Source organism: Episyrphus balteatus, chromosome 3 (genome assembly GCF_945859705.1).
Source record: "Episyrphus balteatus chromosome 3, idEpiBalt1.1, whole genome shotgun sequence".
NCBI classification, from domain to species: Eukaryota; Metazoa; Arthropoda; class Insecta; order Diptera; family Syrphidae; genus Episyrphus; species Episyrphus balteatus.
In genome coordinates, this window is record NC_079136.1 from 100453742 (window position 1) to 100470233 (window position 16492).

Sequence of the window (16492 nt, forward strand, 5' to 3'; positions counted from 1 at the left end):
GGGGTACCTACTATATTTTATAAATTAAAATTTATTGAGGAATTTTAAAAGTCAGATTTTAGAAAACCGAATACATTTAATGTCTGTAGTTAAAAGATATTCGTAATAGAGACATAGAGACCTATAAAAGTCAGATTTCTAAAGTTATATTTAGGTTTTAGATACTTTAAGATTCCTATTCAATATCCACTCAAATAAATTTTCAAGATTTCAACATTTTGCGATGTCAAATTTTGTAAGCCATTTCGCTTAAATGCATTTATACTTTTGTCTTGAGAAACGCTGAGTTATTCAAGAAAACTTTCAAGGGCAACTTTATCCCAAATAGGGTTAAAAATATCAAACCTAAAGAGAATGTTTGGTTTGATTCGAGGTGTAAAGGTTATCTTGGTTAAGGACGTTGGCTTCCGATGCTACAGAGTCAAATCCACTTAGGAAAACCAGCAAAAGATCAAACAAGACAAGGAAGACTCACATTCGGAGCCCCAAATGTTTGCACGATCAGGAATTAAGGCAAAAAATACTGCAATGTTCCAAAAGATATACAATTTAAAAAAAAAAATGAAATACTATCTACTTCGTTAACTCTCGTATGCAATGACACTGTTTTCGTTAGCTTCGTGAGAAAACTTATCTTCTTGCGAGGCATTTCTCTGTCAACTCTACACTGCCCCATAAAACGAATTTTCTTTTCCACTCGTGCAGCAACAAGAGTTCTCATAGATCTTGACATACACAAATTTGCAATTCTGGCAAAGGGTAAGCTTTTTCATTTGTTCTATTCTCTTGATCCCTTCCCGAGTGCATGGAAAACAGCATTTGTCCAGTCTGTCCCTGAAACAGGCGAATTTTCGCACACTTACGTCCTTCTTTCCAAGGTCATTTAAACGCTGATTAATTTTATCAACTTAAGAAATGTTATGAGAAACGAAAGCTTCTTAATGACCGGCAGTACAACTTTTAAAGCAATAGGTTCACTGCACTGCTGATCTGATATCTCGCAGAGCAGTAGAACTAATCTTCACCCTTTTTTTTTTGAGAAAAATAAGGTTGTTGTACTTGATATTTCACAGGCATTTGATGGAGTTTTGCATCAAGCTCTTCTTTCGAAAGCGCGTTCTTTTGGAATCGAACCGTTCAATACAATTAGTATCGGATGGATTAAAGTCAGAAATCTATAAGACAAATGCTGGTGTGGCCCAATTTCAATTCAATTTTGTTTTATTGAACATACTATATACAATTGACTTAAGCTTAACTTATTTCTAATAAGATACATTGGTTGATATGAAATTTGTTGGCACATATGGGGCCTAACCTTATACAATGGATAAAAGATAAAATATATATAAATATAGTACATGAATAGGCTTAGTTTTACAAGTCTGCTGACTAGGTTATCCTCGGGGTGTTCCGTCCCGGTTGTCCAGTTGTTGGGTTCTCATGCTTCTCATCAGCTGATTGGGGTGGTTGGCGATGCTTCCGACAAGTTTCTTTGCAGTTTGCAGCATATACTTTTCCAACGTCATGATGTTTGCTTCCTCGTAAAGTCGCTCGTTGCTGTAGTATTTTTGTCGCTGTCGATCAAAGTAAAGTCCGGTGCAGATCCTCAGGATTTTCCTCTCAAAAATTTGAAGTTCCTTCATGGCTGTCTGCTGGTGTGGCCCTAGGGATTCGCTCTGTCTCTGACTTGCTTTCTCATTTTTATAAATGACCACCTTTCTGAAACTTTTTTTTATTGATCTATTCAGTAAAGATATTCCTTTATAGTTTGCAAGAACAGAGCAATGCATTTTTAAAATACCTACAGTTGTACACACACTTGGCCATTAGCTCCATTTAATGCTAAATTTCAGTGGTAATCCGCTGAAGCTTTGAGCTTTTGTTTTTGCAGTACATCAAACAGTTTTTGCCCCTAATAACAATTTTTTTTTTTTTTGTTCTACGCAACCAAAACCAAATTTCAAGCTGTCGAATTGATGGCGCTACACCTTTGCATCATTTTAAAGTAACAAACATGAAATTACATGACTTTGAGGATCAGTGTGATAGTATCAAGTAATGTTTCCTTATATCTCGTTCATTTCCATTTCATAATTTATGTGTCACTTTGTTGATAAAATATTATGTAATAAAATATTTCGAACACGTTTTTACGATCACGTACGTAATGAAGTGATAAAAACACACGTCCGTACATGATTTGTGTACTTTCACGGATGCCACTGCTGCACGATATTCTCCGAATCAATAAAGTCGAAGGAAAAAAAACGAAATGCATCTCACTTCAATGCACACTCCTTAACATCAGACAATCATTCAGCTACACATTTGAACAACCTATTACGTCTGACATTGCTTACATCCATGTGCGCTGTATTGTTAAATGCACTTTGAAATCTCTTCCGCAGCTTTTATTGTTTACGTTTACATGCTCCTCTAGAGCACTATTTTCATAAAACTGAATATAGAAAAAGAGGGCTCCTCCGCCATGTTCATATAAAAATGAACCATCTGCATGGTACTTCTTTTCCCATTGAAGGAAGGTGTTTCTATCGTAGGATAGATATACTCGTATAGCCTTCGTTCGTTGATTGTTGATTTCTGATCAGAAAATACAGAAGAAAACTTGACGTTTTCTGGGTGGGGTTTGGAGGGATATTGAAGATGATAGACAGCCCAGTTGTATCTAAATGCATAAAACAATAGAAAAATGGTAAGTAAGTAGCAGCTGATAGACAAGACAGCATTTATTCAGTTTTTGAAAGTGCCAAGTAAATTGAATACAAAGTCACGTTTAAATTGATTGACATTTAAGAGATTTATTGCAAAAATGAAAAAAATAAAATACTTCGTTTGAATTGGATTATATGTCGAGTGTCGTTGGATTGTTGGATTTAAATGGGTTTTACTCGTAAATGATATTTCGAAGATATAGATTTTCTGGCTTGTAGTTCCATGCTTATAAACAAGTAGGTACCTATTCTGCACAATAAAGTATTTTTAATTAATTCAAAGGATACATTGAAAAATATTTGGATGAGCGACATGAAAGTTTTGGATTATGTTAAAAAAAAAAACAATTGACGTCGAAATGGTGCCCAATTCCGGAATAAGAACAAAAATCAGTGCCATAACTAACGGATATTAAATCAACAGAAGACCACGACGCAATTCATCTCATCACCAATCTAAGTCATATAGTCCTTTTTTAGCAACAGAGAGACCTAAGTAAAAAACCAACTGGAAGTCTTAACATTGAAAAGCTTTAAAGACACGTTAAGGACAAACTTCCCATTCCTTCAAAAAATCAGATTATTCTAAAATCACAAAATTGATATTGCCATCGAGTCGACTGCTTGTAACTTGCCGTTCCCTAGAGAGCTCAAGCCATGGAAGGATAGCATAGATAACAGCGTACTTTACCGAGTATGTATTTGATTTACATATATTCACACAGGAAACGACTGAAGAAACTAGTTTGATTTTCTTATTTATTGAAGTGTGTCTTACTATTTCATTTTCATTGTGACGTACTTCACTAGGGGATAAAATTTATTTTTTGTTTTCAAAACTATATATGAGGCGCTCAGAACTAAAACGGCCTAACCCACATTTTCAAAAAAATCAAACTGAGTACACAGATCGAACCGCAATAAAACAATTTATAATAGAAAAACTTTTGTCACTCTATAGGACGCCATTTTGGCTTCGGCGACAAAATTGCCTATATCATTTTTAACAAATGTAGTTTCGGAATAAAAAAAATATCAGACCTTAGCCCAAAAGTGTAGCCAACACTCCTAACTAAAAAAAATTACAAACTAAGAATTAAATTATATTTTTTTATAACTTTTACAAGCCAACAAAAAAGAAACCCTAAAAAAAATATGATTTTTTTTAAACTCGTTTTTCTCAAAACGAAATATTTGGGGTTAGGCCGTTTTGGCGCTGAGCGCCTCATATACAGGGTGTGCCAAAATAAGGGAATGAAAATTTAAATGGTGGTTCTTGGGTATGCCTATTTTTTAATCGACACAAATGAGAAAAAAACTTCAATTCAATATTTTTTTGATTTATAAAAACCTCCCTAGCTCAAATTTTCCACCCCGATGATTTTGGCCCATAGGACATATGTATGTATTTGTATATCATTATTCAGAAAAAAGAAAATTGAACGGATTTTCAGCACTGCTCTGGTGATACGAAGATTGTGAAGAACTTAGCATTTTTAACTTTTTTCCAAAATCAAACTACGATTTCCTTTCAAATTCAGTTAATAAGACATGCTTCTTTGTTACAAGAAATTCTATTCTATTTTATTTAAATAATTATAAATCAAATAAATTAAAAAACGCCAAAGCTCAATAAGTGGAATACATTATCTTAGTACCAGAATCGCAAGCTCTGCTGGATGGTTAATGTTTGTTGAACAATCTAATTTTCATGAAAGATGTTTATTTTGTTTACGTTCCTACCTTATTCTTCTCGAAGATGCAGCAACTCACAGTCACAACTCTGTATGAATACATACAACCCACATATATAAATTCAAAAGATTTCCATCTTATGTTTTTCGGTTTTTTTTTGTATTTTTCTTGAGAGAATGGAAAACATGCATCCTTTCGGAGAATGAAAGGAAAACGTTGTAATCCCTTTCGCTTGTGTCTGTGTGTTTCCATTTTCTACGACTTTCACTTGCAAAATAATACCAGACTTTTTAATAGCCGCATCACACCGCTTTCCTCTTCCATCCGTTGGGAATCTGGAATTTATTTTCCCACTTTCTTCGTAGTTTTTTTTTTTGTATTTCTTCTTGTTTGGAAATTAAAGTGAGCAAACATCATCACAGATGGAAAGGACTTGGGACAGCAGATTGCAGCTTGATATCATTACATCATTCGTTGCAGCTACTTTTTCAATCCTGATTTGTGCGAATTGCAACACAAAATTTTAATTTTAATTTTAAAAGAATTTTAAAAGCAAAACTGACACAAGTGCAGACTTTAATTTGCCCAGTTTTGTTGCTTTCTTTCGCAACGTCAATTATTTTGAAATCTTACGTCTGTTAAATGAAAACAGAAAAGGATTGTGCGAATTTTACATTTCTGCTTTTATATATACGCGACTGTTTTGAATAATTTCAGTTTAATGATTGTCTTTATTTTAATTTTAAATTATATGCCCTTTAAACTGAGAAATAACTAAAATAATAAAGCAGACTGAATGTGACAGAAAATTATTTTTTTTGTTTTTTGTTTTTGCTGAAATTAAATTTATCTCGAGAATGGGTCACGTTTGTCTTCTACGAGTGCTTTATCAAGATGAGCTTTATGTTTGTCATATTATAGAGAACAATTTACTTTTTCTTAGGACCTTTTTCGAAGTTAAAACAGAGAATTTGCATTTCAGGGAAGTTATGTAATATTATTACAGCTGCGTAAGGAAAGGAAGGAAGAATTCTAACTATATATGTATATGTTAAGGTAGAGCTGTGTTCAAATATACATAGGTACCTCTTGGTATGAGAATACATGACTGTAATCTACATATCAAAAGGACATGTTAAGTGCATTCTATTTGGCTTTGTAATGAAATTTATCAAAGTTTTTTTTTTGTTTGTATGTTTTTTGTAAGGTTACATTTTTCTTAGAGCAACCGTATCTATTTAATGAGTTCACGTATTGAGAGCTTCAAAAATATTTATTAAATTACTTAATAAAAAAAAGGTATCGTAGTTATTAATTATTAGAATTTGATAAAAATACAAGAAATGTCATGTGATTTATGAGTGCGAAAATAACCCATAAAGTGGAAGTGGAAAGGTTTTTTCGGAAAGAAATTTAAGTATTGTTTCAATCAATTACACGGTGTAACACTCAAAAAATACGCGGGCGGAGACCTATCACGCTTTGTAGAGCTAGTCGCACTGATTACGAAACGGTATTTAAAAAGTCCCTAACACCCCCAAAATCTGGAGTTAGGGGCAACGGTTTTTTTGACCGTCACCTATTGAAAAAAATCTAGCTTCGTCAAATGTTTACCCATTTTCGATTTTTTTTAAGTTTCTAATAGGAGATAAATATACCTTTTCAACAATGTATATAACATGTAACTCGGTTAAACCACCTAGAATTTATAAGTTGTCAAAGTTCAAAAATTCCATTTTTTTCGTCATTTATCCAACTTCTACATCAAATTAAAGTATATATTTTCACAACAGCATGCTGTTTTAAAAATGTATTCTAAAATATTATTTATTTCCAAATCAAAAGAGGTATTTTTTATGAAAATCAGTTTAAAATTGGCTCAGAAAAAAAATTTTTTCGATTTCAACCCAGATACAGAAATTCGAACTTTTAGGTATAGAACAAAAATGTTGTTTTGGCACGTAGTAGGATAACTTGGGCGCCAGGATTTGATAACGGGTTTTTGTAGAGTAGCTCAATACAAACTTTTTTTTCTTTGGGAGGGGGGTCTATCTCCCCCCGTTTAGGTTTTTCTCAAAAATTAGAAGACATAGAAACATATAGTTCACTGTTCGATAAGGAATCAATTGAGGCAGTTTTCTGTGTGAGTAATTTTATTATTAAAATTCACAGTCTGGACAAAAATAGTATAAAATAAGTTTTTAAAAATTTTGTTTCCCCTATTTTTAACTTTCAAATAGATTATTTCAAAAACTATTGGTTATAATATATTGATTTTAAAATTAGAATTAAAAGTTCAATTTTGCCTTTTGGAAATGGTATCATTTGTTACTGTAAGTGTTGCCGTTGTTTTTTAATAATTTTTTTTTATTTTGATAATTTTTTTAAAAGAAAACTGCCCCTCCCACCTAAACGGGGGGAGATGGACCCCCCTCCAAAAGAAAAAAAAGTTTGTATTGAGCTCCTCTACTAAAACCTGTTATCAAATCCTGGCGCCCAAGTTATCCTACTACGTGCCAAAACAACATATTTGTTCTATACCTAAAAGTTCGAATTTCTGTATCTGGGTTGAAATCGAAAATTGTTTTTTCTAAGCCAATTTTAAACTGATTTTCATAAAAAATGATTTGGAAATAAATATTATTTTAGAATATATTTTTAAAACAGCATGCTGTTGTGAAAATATATACTTTAATTTGATGTAGAAGTTGGATAAAGGACGAAAAAATGGAATTTTTGAACTTTGACAACTTATAAATTCCAGGTGGTTTAACCGAGTTACATGTTTTATACATTATAGAAAAGGTATATTTATCTCCTATTAGAAACTTTAAAAAAAATCGAAAATGGGTAAAAATTTGACGAAGCTAGATTTTTTTCAATGGGTGAAGGTCAAAAAAACCGTTTTTTGCCCCTAACTCCAGATTTTGGGTTTGTAAGGGACTTTTTAAATACCGTTTCGTAATCAATGCGACTAGCTGTACAAAACGTGATAGGTCTCCGCCCGCGTATATTTTAAAACCTCATTTTTGTAACACCGTGTTATTATTACTTTGATGAAATTAATGAATTAAAAGACTATGGGATAAGATCGAAAATAGCTGGTGCTCAGACTTAGATTAAAAAGTTGATTTTCAGAATCTGATTTGAAAAATTTGTTTTTGGTTTCGAAAAGGGCAAAATTGTGAAATTTATTTGCAACATGGGGGCGTTAATTTGAAAAAGTATTAATTAAATTTACAAAGTGTAACCTCCTTGATGTGGAAATACATTTACATTTTTGCAAACTCTTAAGGCCCCGTGCGACATTATCCTCGCATTTCAAAACTCTCTAAGTTAATTTGAATTTTTTAGGGTGACCAGCGCCGTAAGGCAGCGGACGCTTCAATCCATTGTTGATTCGGGCCTCAACCAACAGGCTTCTCCAGTCAGCTCTATTCTTAAACAGCTGCTACGAATTTTACACGCCAAGTTGATTGAGCCCCCTTCTACTTCCGTGCGTTACCTTAGAAGAGGTTTTCCTCTAATGCGACGGCTTGGATTCGACCTAGCCACCTCAGTCGCATGTGTTTTTGTACAACCCGTACACGTACAGTTCGTTATTGTATCGTCTGAAAAATATGAAAGCAGCTGTATGGGTTTTTTGGAAGATGGCACCTCTGTGTTTTTCGGTATTAACTATTTTTTCAAGGATAAATGAAGAGTAGTTTGCATTCTTCGTCTTCCTGCACTTGGTTTGGCCTTTAACAACTGTTCTCTGTAGATACTGTCATACGCGGTCTTGAAATTGTTGAATAGGAGATGGGTATCCATTCGATATTCCTGGTTTTTTTCAGTAATGTTAATATTTGGTCGATGGTTGAGTTTCCTGATAAGAAAATTTTAGATTGTTGGCGAAGTGTTTCAGACGATCATATAATACAGAAGAGAAGATCTTGTAGGCGATGTTGAGGAGACTGATTCCTGTGTAGTTGGTGCAATTCAGGGGGTCGGTGGTTCCATTCTTTGAGCTGGGCATGTTTTGCTCCGACTAAATTCGGCAGAATGAGTAGATGCAGAAGGTTATCGCGTCTTGCTTCAAATACTTCGACTTTAAGGACGTTAGCTTTAGCAGCATTATTGGACCTGAGCTTTATATATGTAGGTACATAACTCCTTTCACTTCGACCAGGTCGGGGGAACGTCAATCGCCATGCTATGGTAAAGTTTCTGAATAAAAACAAAAATAGTATAATTAATGTAACCTTGTGATACACAGAAAACAGTTCCGTTTTTTCGTGGGATGTTTGATATAATCATTGCGTGCCATTTTTATATTCTCTATTGTTGGTTTGTCGTATACAAATATAAATAATAAAAATTGAAATAGATGTCATAAAAAATAATTATTCATCCAAATGTATATCTAACTCGATACTATACCTATGCTCGTTAAATATTGTTAAAAATTGTGAATGTTTCCTATGCTTTCTAGTATCTACATACTATAAGCTCATATGCATAAAGGTGTTTGCATATCATTGTTACTTCTCTTCTAGAGTCTTAAATTATCCTCCTTTTTATGCAAGACTTATCCTTATATCCCACACACACGCATTAACATTTCATGTCAGTCATCACTTTGCTTGAATAGACCTTTTCAATTTGTTGACAGAAATATGTCAGTTGTTTACCTTGAAAAATAACGATCGTAAACGTTGAAAAAAAAAATGTATCACAAAATAGTGTTCCCACAAATTGAATAGATACAAGTACGAGTACCTTTAAGACCATCATTTCTATTGCGCATCTCTATCAAAAAGATAGAGATGTCTTTCACTCATCAACAAGAAATGCACTCGACCTGACACTGACACAACACATCATCATCACCTTTTTATATGTTTTGTTTGACGTCCGTCGTCGTGTCGGTCGGTGTCGCGGCTTTGTAAGGAATCTGAAATGCTACTCGGGGTATGTATTATACCTATAGGTACCTACACGACCACGATATACGATTGTTGAAGTGTTAACATAATAAATCACCTACGTCTTGTCTTGCCTTCTGGAACAATGGCCTAAATGCTAAATCACGTTTTATAGACGGTTGAGTATCTGTCCAACCGAGAATCATTTTGTTTTGTTGGTCATCCTCATTAGTACACTAGACAGAGTAACTTTTAATTATGTATCTATTATAGTCTTGGGAATTAATTTAGTCCGCTGGCTAATGGTTTTCCCAAAAAAAAAAAAAGGAAAATTATTCTATGAGCGTAAAGGGTAAAATATTTTTCCTTATTTTCTAAATTAAGATTCCAAATTAATCGATGTACTTTTTATCAAGTTAACCTGTATAAATCGATATAGACGAACGGACGCTTTGCAAGAGTTAACGTCACGCGATTTCGCAAAAATGAATTAAAGCTAATTTTGTAGTCGAAGTATTAACATACCACCTTACAGAACGCATATTAAAATTTTTTATTCTTAGATTATACCAAAGAATCACCCTTTAAATTCTCTTAATTTTATTACGGGACACCCTGATAGATGTCACGTAGAGACAACATTTTCGTTTTTTTTCATGGAATGTACCATTATTGTATTGGAGCACTAATATTAACGTTAAGACATTCATTATGCAATCCTTAGGTATGCTCAAATTAATTGCGAATTCGACCATAAGAAATCTTCAAAGGGTTCTTTTGAATATCAAAACAGGGAATTTTTAACTGTTAAGCACCATGTCACATCTTGCTATTTATGAAAACTATAAACATAAGTACGTTTCCGACAGTGATGTAATGAAGACTTTCCAATATATGTACGTTTACCTTGAAATCACATAATGCATTGAACTTTGTTTATAAGTTTGCTCGTTGAGCAAAAAGTCAATAGCGGGACTAGATACGTATAGAATCATTTAATGCTTTAATGTTACAAAAAAAAACTCCTGAATTTTAATTTTTTTTTCGAAGTCTAATGCGTAAAGTAAATAATTTAAGAGCTTATGCCTTCAAAGAGGGTACACAAATTGCAAATCACAACGCTATACTTTTGCAGAAACAGAAAGAGCAATACCAGTAGCAATATTTCAGACAAAATCATTTTAACCATTTAAATGGGGTTGGAATGGTTGAAAGAGGGATCTCCTCTGAACATAATAATTCTCTTGCAAATAGCCACCGGCCACCCTTAAGAAATGAATGGTTACAGTTAAAATGATTAAAATGATTATTTTATTCCAGTTTTACCCTGGAGAGATTTTTCGAGAGGTGGCCAGGAGGAACTAATTTGTCCCTTAGGATACCCACTCCGTAATTTCATTAAGTGAATAATTATGTTTTCTTTAGTTGAAAAGTTGAAAATTCAATAAATTCTTTAACTTTAAACCACAAATTCCTTATGAAATTTGAATGCCTTTCGTTCGCACCATTAAATTGAATTCTTGTGGCTTGTTTGTTTTTGTGTTTTTCTTTTATGTAAGTTCACACAAACCATCTAATTTGTTTTAAATTTAAATTTTATGGATGCATTTTTATGCATTCACACTTTGATTAGATTTGAAAAAAGAATACCTACCCCACATACGAGTACCATAAAGCAATAAAATTTTATAAATGGATCTATTTTTGGGGGTAATAAGATTTTCAAAAATTTGTTTATTCCTTTAGGCCTTAAAACTAACAGTTTATGAGGACACAAAGACATCACGCCCGCCGTACAAATTTTTTTTAGACATTTAGGCAATAACATCTCTCACTTAATGATTAGCAATTAATTTCACATATGGATAAGTTTGTTTTCAATGGAGACGAACTTTAATATTTAGTTAACAAAAAAAGATTTCTGGAATATCTACATGTTTTTTTCAAAACTGTTTATAGCTTGATCTCAATAAACTTCTTAAATTTTTTGGCTCGAGATGGAACAATACATTGTAAGAATTGCAAAAAAAGTCAAAAATATCCGAATATTTCAGTTTTTGTTTGACCTTGAAACATTTCCAATAATTATATCTGGTACCGTACCGAACTATTTGATGAAAAGTACTTTTTTTTGGTTAAAATGTTAGATTGAGCTCTCGGAGTAGATTTTATCAGAGTCAATGTCTAAAGAACACGTTTAAAAATTGGAACGAATTTAGCTACTGAATGCCAAATTTCCCACCGACAAAATTGACAATTTTTGAAAAGCAACTAGTTTTTGGAAACCTTATAGCCCAATTGTTTTCAGCTTCAATTTATTGTTGAAATCTTATTGTATTTTGTATGCTTCAAAATCGGAATATACTAAGATCAAAGACTGAAAAACAACGTAACGTTAAAAAAAAGAGAAACTTTTAGGTACTAAAAAACGAATATGACAAAATAAATTAAATATCTGTTTGTTTAGTCAGAATCCTCTTGAAACTTTAATTATATAATTTCATACTCTTTTCAAGTAATATTTAATTTTTTTTTCTAATTCCAGGAATATACAATCTTTCAGACTCCTCAAAGTGAGTATTTAAAATTAAATATATGTTGCTCAACCTATCAAATATATTATTACACTCCTGTGAAGTTAGTAAGTGATTTAATGAAAAATTTAAAACAAATTAGAGCTCTTGATAGCAACAAAAGATTTCTAGAGTTCCTTATACATAAAAAAATAGCTCTGTCGAATTAAAGTTAAGAATTGAAAAAAAAAAAAATTGTTGAGTAACTTCACACAGAAAGAAAGTTCTGAACACGTTTTTTTTATGAAAAAAGCTCTAAAGTTTATGCTAAAGAAAAATAATGTTCTGCAAAATTAAAAGAAATATATTTTTACGACCTACACCATTTAAAATTTGAATAAGCGAATAAGTTTCCATTCAACCTTTAAATTTAAATTAAATTATTCAAGGGATAGCCTGTTTGATAAACTGTGTCAACAGATTTGACAACTAACCAAAATATACGGAAAATAGGGCTATTATAATAATTTTCTTTTTAAATATAAAACAAAAAATATTACTTCACACGTTTAGGAAATTGCTTTTTCGTAAAAAATAATACCTACGTTTATATTCAACGTCTCGCTTGAGGAGCTAATAAGCATTAAAAAAATCATTACAAACTTTGACATTATTCCAGTGTTAAGTTGTGAGTGAAAATTTCTTTTCCGCTACTCATCGAAAAGTCTCCCAAAATCCGAATTGATTTTCTCATACGAAAACAAAAACACAACCAAACAAACCAAAAATATTTGCGTTCTCAAACATTTGGGTTAACCTGACCTGCTTTTATTGCTTTTACCACGAAAAATAAAATATTAAAACTTTTTCACATTACTACCAGTATAATGCACTAACAGTGTTCAACTATTTCTCTCTACACCTGTATAAAAAAAAAAAAAACAAAAAACATTCAAAAACAAAAATAAAATACCTGAACTGTAAAAAATATAAGTAGAGGTTTCCAAAAACAAAAACTGCATCCGTCGACCAACATCGGTTTCACTAAATCAGGTTTCTTCTTCTAAAGAGATTTTGAAAAGAACATTCAATGCAAGGTTCAGCTCCTTTGTGCTTTTTCATGGGTTTTATTCTTGCCTTTCGCCCTTTTACACTTCTTTTATCCCATCCATAGTCTATGTACCTTGAAATGTGGTATCATTCATGTGGTGGGCATATATTCTTTAATACACAGGAACGGATTTTATCAGCAAAGAAGAAAAAAAAAAGAAAATAATTGGAAATAGTGATGGGTTCATTTGATTTAATTTAACACAAAATTCACCTTATTTTTTAATTAATTTGTTTTACTTAACTCAAGAAGCAGCGGTTTTTCGAGGATGTTCTTCACAGGAATCTGATATTTACTATGAACATATTACTACTATCAAAAGTGACGTTTTCTCCCAAATTGTGCTGCGAGTTTGTAAATACTTCGCAGCAAAACAGTTTTTTTCGAGTCCAAAAGTTAAGTCATCAAATTCGGCTTCAAAATCGATAGAATAACGGTGGATTTGGACTTGAAATTCGATTGTCTTTTTAAGGAATCCAAATGTACGTGAAGTGCTGCAAATATGCCTGCCAGACGTCCCGATTTCGGCGGGACAGTCCCGACATTTGGACCCTGTCCCGATATCTGTCCCGATTTACGAAATCGATTTTGTCCCGACAATGCGTTTTCGTTCGAAAACTTTAGGGAAGACAATCAAAGTCACTTCTATATGAAAATAAATGAATAACATTTGACATTTCTTTACTAGGAATGTGTGAAAAGTAAAGTGGTTGGTACATTATTTTTTTGACTTTCTGTTGTGTATTAAAATTTTAAACATGAAAAGCTTCTAGCTCCAATTTATTCGTTCTCAATTATTTTTAAAGTCCACATTAAAAATAAAAAATAAACTGTCAAATCGCATACAATTTTTAAAACTCCTTCTTTCAAAAGGAAACGTTAAATTTAATGGAAATTGGTGCTTGGTACCTACATTTATTAAAAGCTCCATCACTTGATAGTGTTTTATTTTTTATAGATGAAGACTTTGTTATTTTTTATTTATTTATTTATTTATTCATAAATAAATAGTTTAGTTTAGTTTTCCAAAAATGGAAATTTTACCATTCTTTTGCATAAAATGAAAGCAATAAGTCAAACGAATGGAAAAGTTTGGAATGACACGGTCTATTACTTTCTTATTTCTTTTTATAAATTTATGATTTCATGTATTTTTTTGCTGTCCCGATTTGTCCCGGCTTTTAAGACCTGTTGTCCCGACATTAATAAAATTTTATCTGGCAGCCCTAGCTGCAAATGAATTTAACCTCAGTATAAAAACAGCGTTGGATATGCCTCAACTCATTTAAATTGAAACTGTCATTAGACATGTTTCCATTTGCTCTGTTAAAAATTTAGTTCATAACCGATATCTGATTTTATAGCTTCTTAAAACTTTAATCTTTTTATGCTGGATGGAGACGGAGAGATTGGATCTTTACACTGAGGGAAAAAACGCAACGTAAAATGCAAAATGTTCAACGTTGATTTAATGTTGAAAAAATTAACATGAAACTTCTTCGAAATAAAATTGAAACAACGTAAGAAATTGTTTTATTTTTGTCGGACTTCAGCTTTTGTTGCATTTTATCACTCTTATTTTTAACATGTGAGATAGCACGTTGGTAAAGCATTTGCCTAGTAACCCAAGAGTTGTAGGTTCGATCCCCAGCGGCTACCCATTTTTTCTATTTTTTTAATAAATTGATGCTTTTTTTTAAAGTTGAAACAACTTTGATTTAAAGATGTTTTATAACGGTAAACCACTTTAAACTTACGATGTTCTACTTTGATTTTAAAATTTTCGTCTTCAACGCAAGATCATTCCGAAAAATAGTTGAATCAACGTGGTTTTCGTTGATTTTAAGTTGTTTTTTTCCTCAGTGTACTGCCTGTGTGCGCAGTTTTTTTTTTGACCATCTACCATCGAGTATTGAGAATCAGTGGAACGTGCGTCGCTGACGTGCTGAGTTTTACAAAACCACTGCGAAATCCCACGTTTATAGATGAATGGGGCCATGTTCATGTAGCTTAACGAAAATAGTACAAAGTGCTGCTGCAAAGAATAAACCAGAGTTTCCAATCAGCTCTGCAAGTGAAAAAGAGCAGAAGAGCATAATAATAGAGAATAGAGCCACAAGCGATTTGGAGAAATCACTTCTGTAGTTTCTACAATTGTCCCAAGGCAGATTCCACCAATCTTTTTGGACAATAAAAGTTTGTTGCCTCGACCTTGGCAAAGTAAGGGAAGTCATATCCAAACTTTAGTCCAATAAAGCTGCTTGAGCTGATACCCTTTTTGCCGAGCGTTGGCTTGGTTGGGAATGGTCTCCCGATAAGAACTACTGAACTAAACCAACTAGAGTGCTTGGCCTTGTTTATTGTTTATAATTTCTTAAGGCACTAGGCAAGGCACCCTTATTTTCCAAATCCAACCCTGTCTAATAGTAACCATAGTATTTGTACAAAAAACTTTGTCGACGACCACAATCATTTCTCTTTATTTATTTTCTTTTGTAACTTTTGATCGAACTGTCGAGTGTCGACAATGAATCTCGCGAGTTAACTCGTAAAATCAATGTGATGCTGTAGTAGGTTTACAAACTAGAAGACGGTGACGGTCAATCAACCTTTTTTTCTGTTTACATCACTTCAGCAACCATCATAGTCGTCTTCATCATTACCATCGTCCTTTTTTTGTTTCTTTTATTACCGGTTTTGATTTTGTTGCCTTACTCGTCTCCGTCTTAAAGGAAGTTTCCCTCTGTGTGTGTCTTTAATAATTCTTTTGCTCAACGGGGAGTTTTATAGTAGCCGAAGAGGACGAATTCAACAACAACGGTACGACGACGGGAAAAAAGAAATCAGGGCCCTATAATAATGAAGAAGAATCGGTCACGACTTACGTATTAAAAGTAAATAATCGTCCGTTTTTTGGACCTAAAATGTATAAGACGACGACGAGGTTGCACATCAGTGCAGAGCACAGAGGTCGTTTGCAATGACTTTGGGAAATGTTGTTGTCGCGAATTGCATTGTGTCGTGCAATTCAAGTTCTTTTCTTTACTTTTTTCTCGTCTCTTCGTAGGTACCTATGCGATCTTTTTCTTTAGTTGATACATTATTCATTATTATTGTTTATTGCACTATAAGAAAAGAAATGAACTTTACAGGATTTAACAAACACGTTACAGGGTTATGAAATACTCTGATAAAATTACTAAGGATATTTTGCTGAGATTTCCTTTTTCGGTTACAAAGTGATACAAAGTTGCTCAAAATAATTGTGTTTGCGGATAATTGTTTATTTAACATCAATTTTTGGATTTCATTTTTTTAAGAAAGAAAGATTAATTTTGGTATTTTGGGAAGGCTTTAAAGATACCATCTAAGTATTTTTGTTTCAAAATAGCTATATCCAAATGAAACGTTCACTGTCTTAAACCCATTTGCTGAAACGAAACTAAAATAGTTAAGTAGAACATAAAACCTTATTCCCTATTTTTTCCTCTGAGTTAGGTACCTATCACATAAGGTTTTATGTAGAACTTA

General features: G+C 32.7%; 1 protein-coding gene across 7 annotated transcripts in view; it reads left to right on the plus strand.

Annotated features, from left to right (window-relative positions):
* The window catches only part of LOC129916180 (extracellular sulfatase SULF-1 homolog), a 155118-nt gene that overhangs the window by 57863 nt on the left and 80763 nt on the right, over window positions 1-16492 (plus strand). For all 7 annotated transcript variants that reach the window (XM_055996006.1, XM_055996004.1, XM_055996002.1 and 4 more), the window contains one exon: window positions 11883-11910. The gene's annotated coding sequence lies outside the window, so the exon portion shown is untranslated. The remainder of the gene's footprint in view (window positions 1-11882; window positions 11911-16492) is intronic.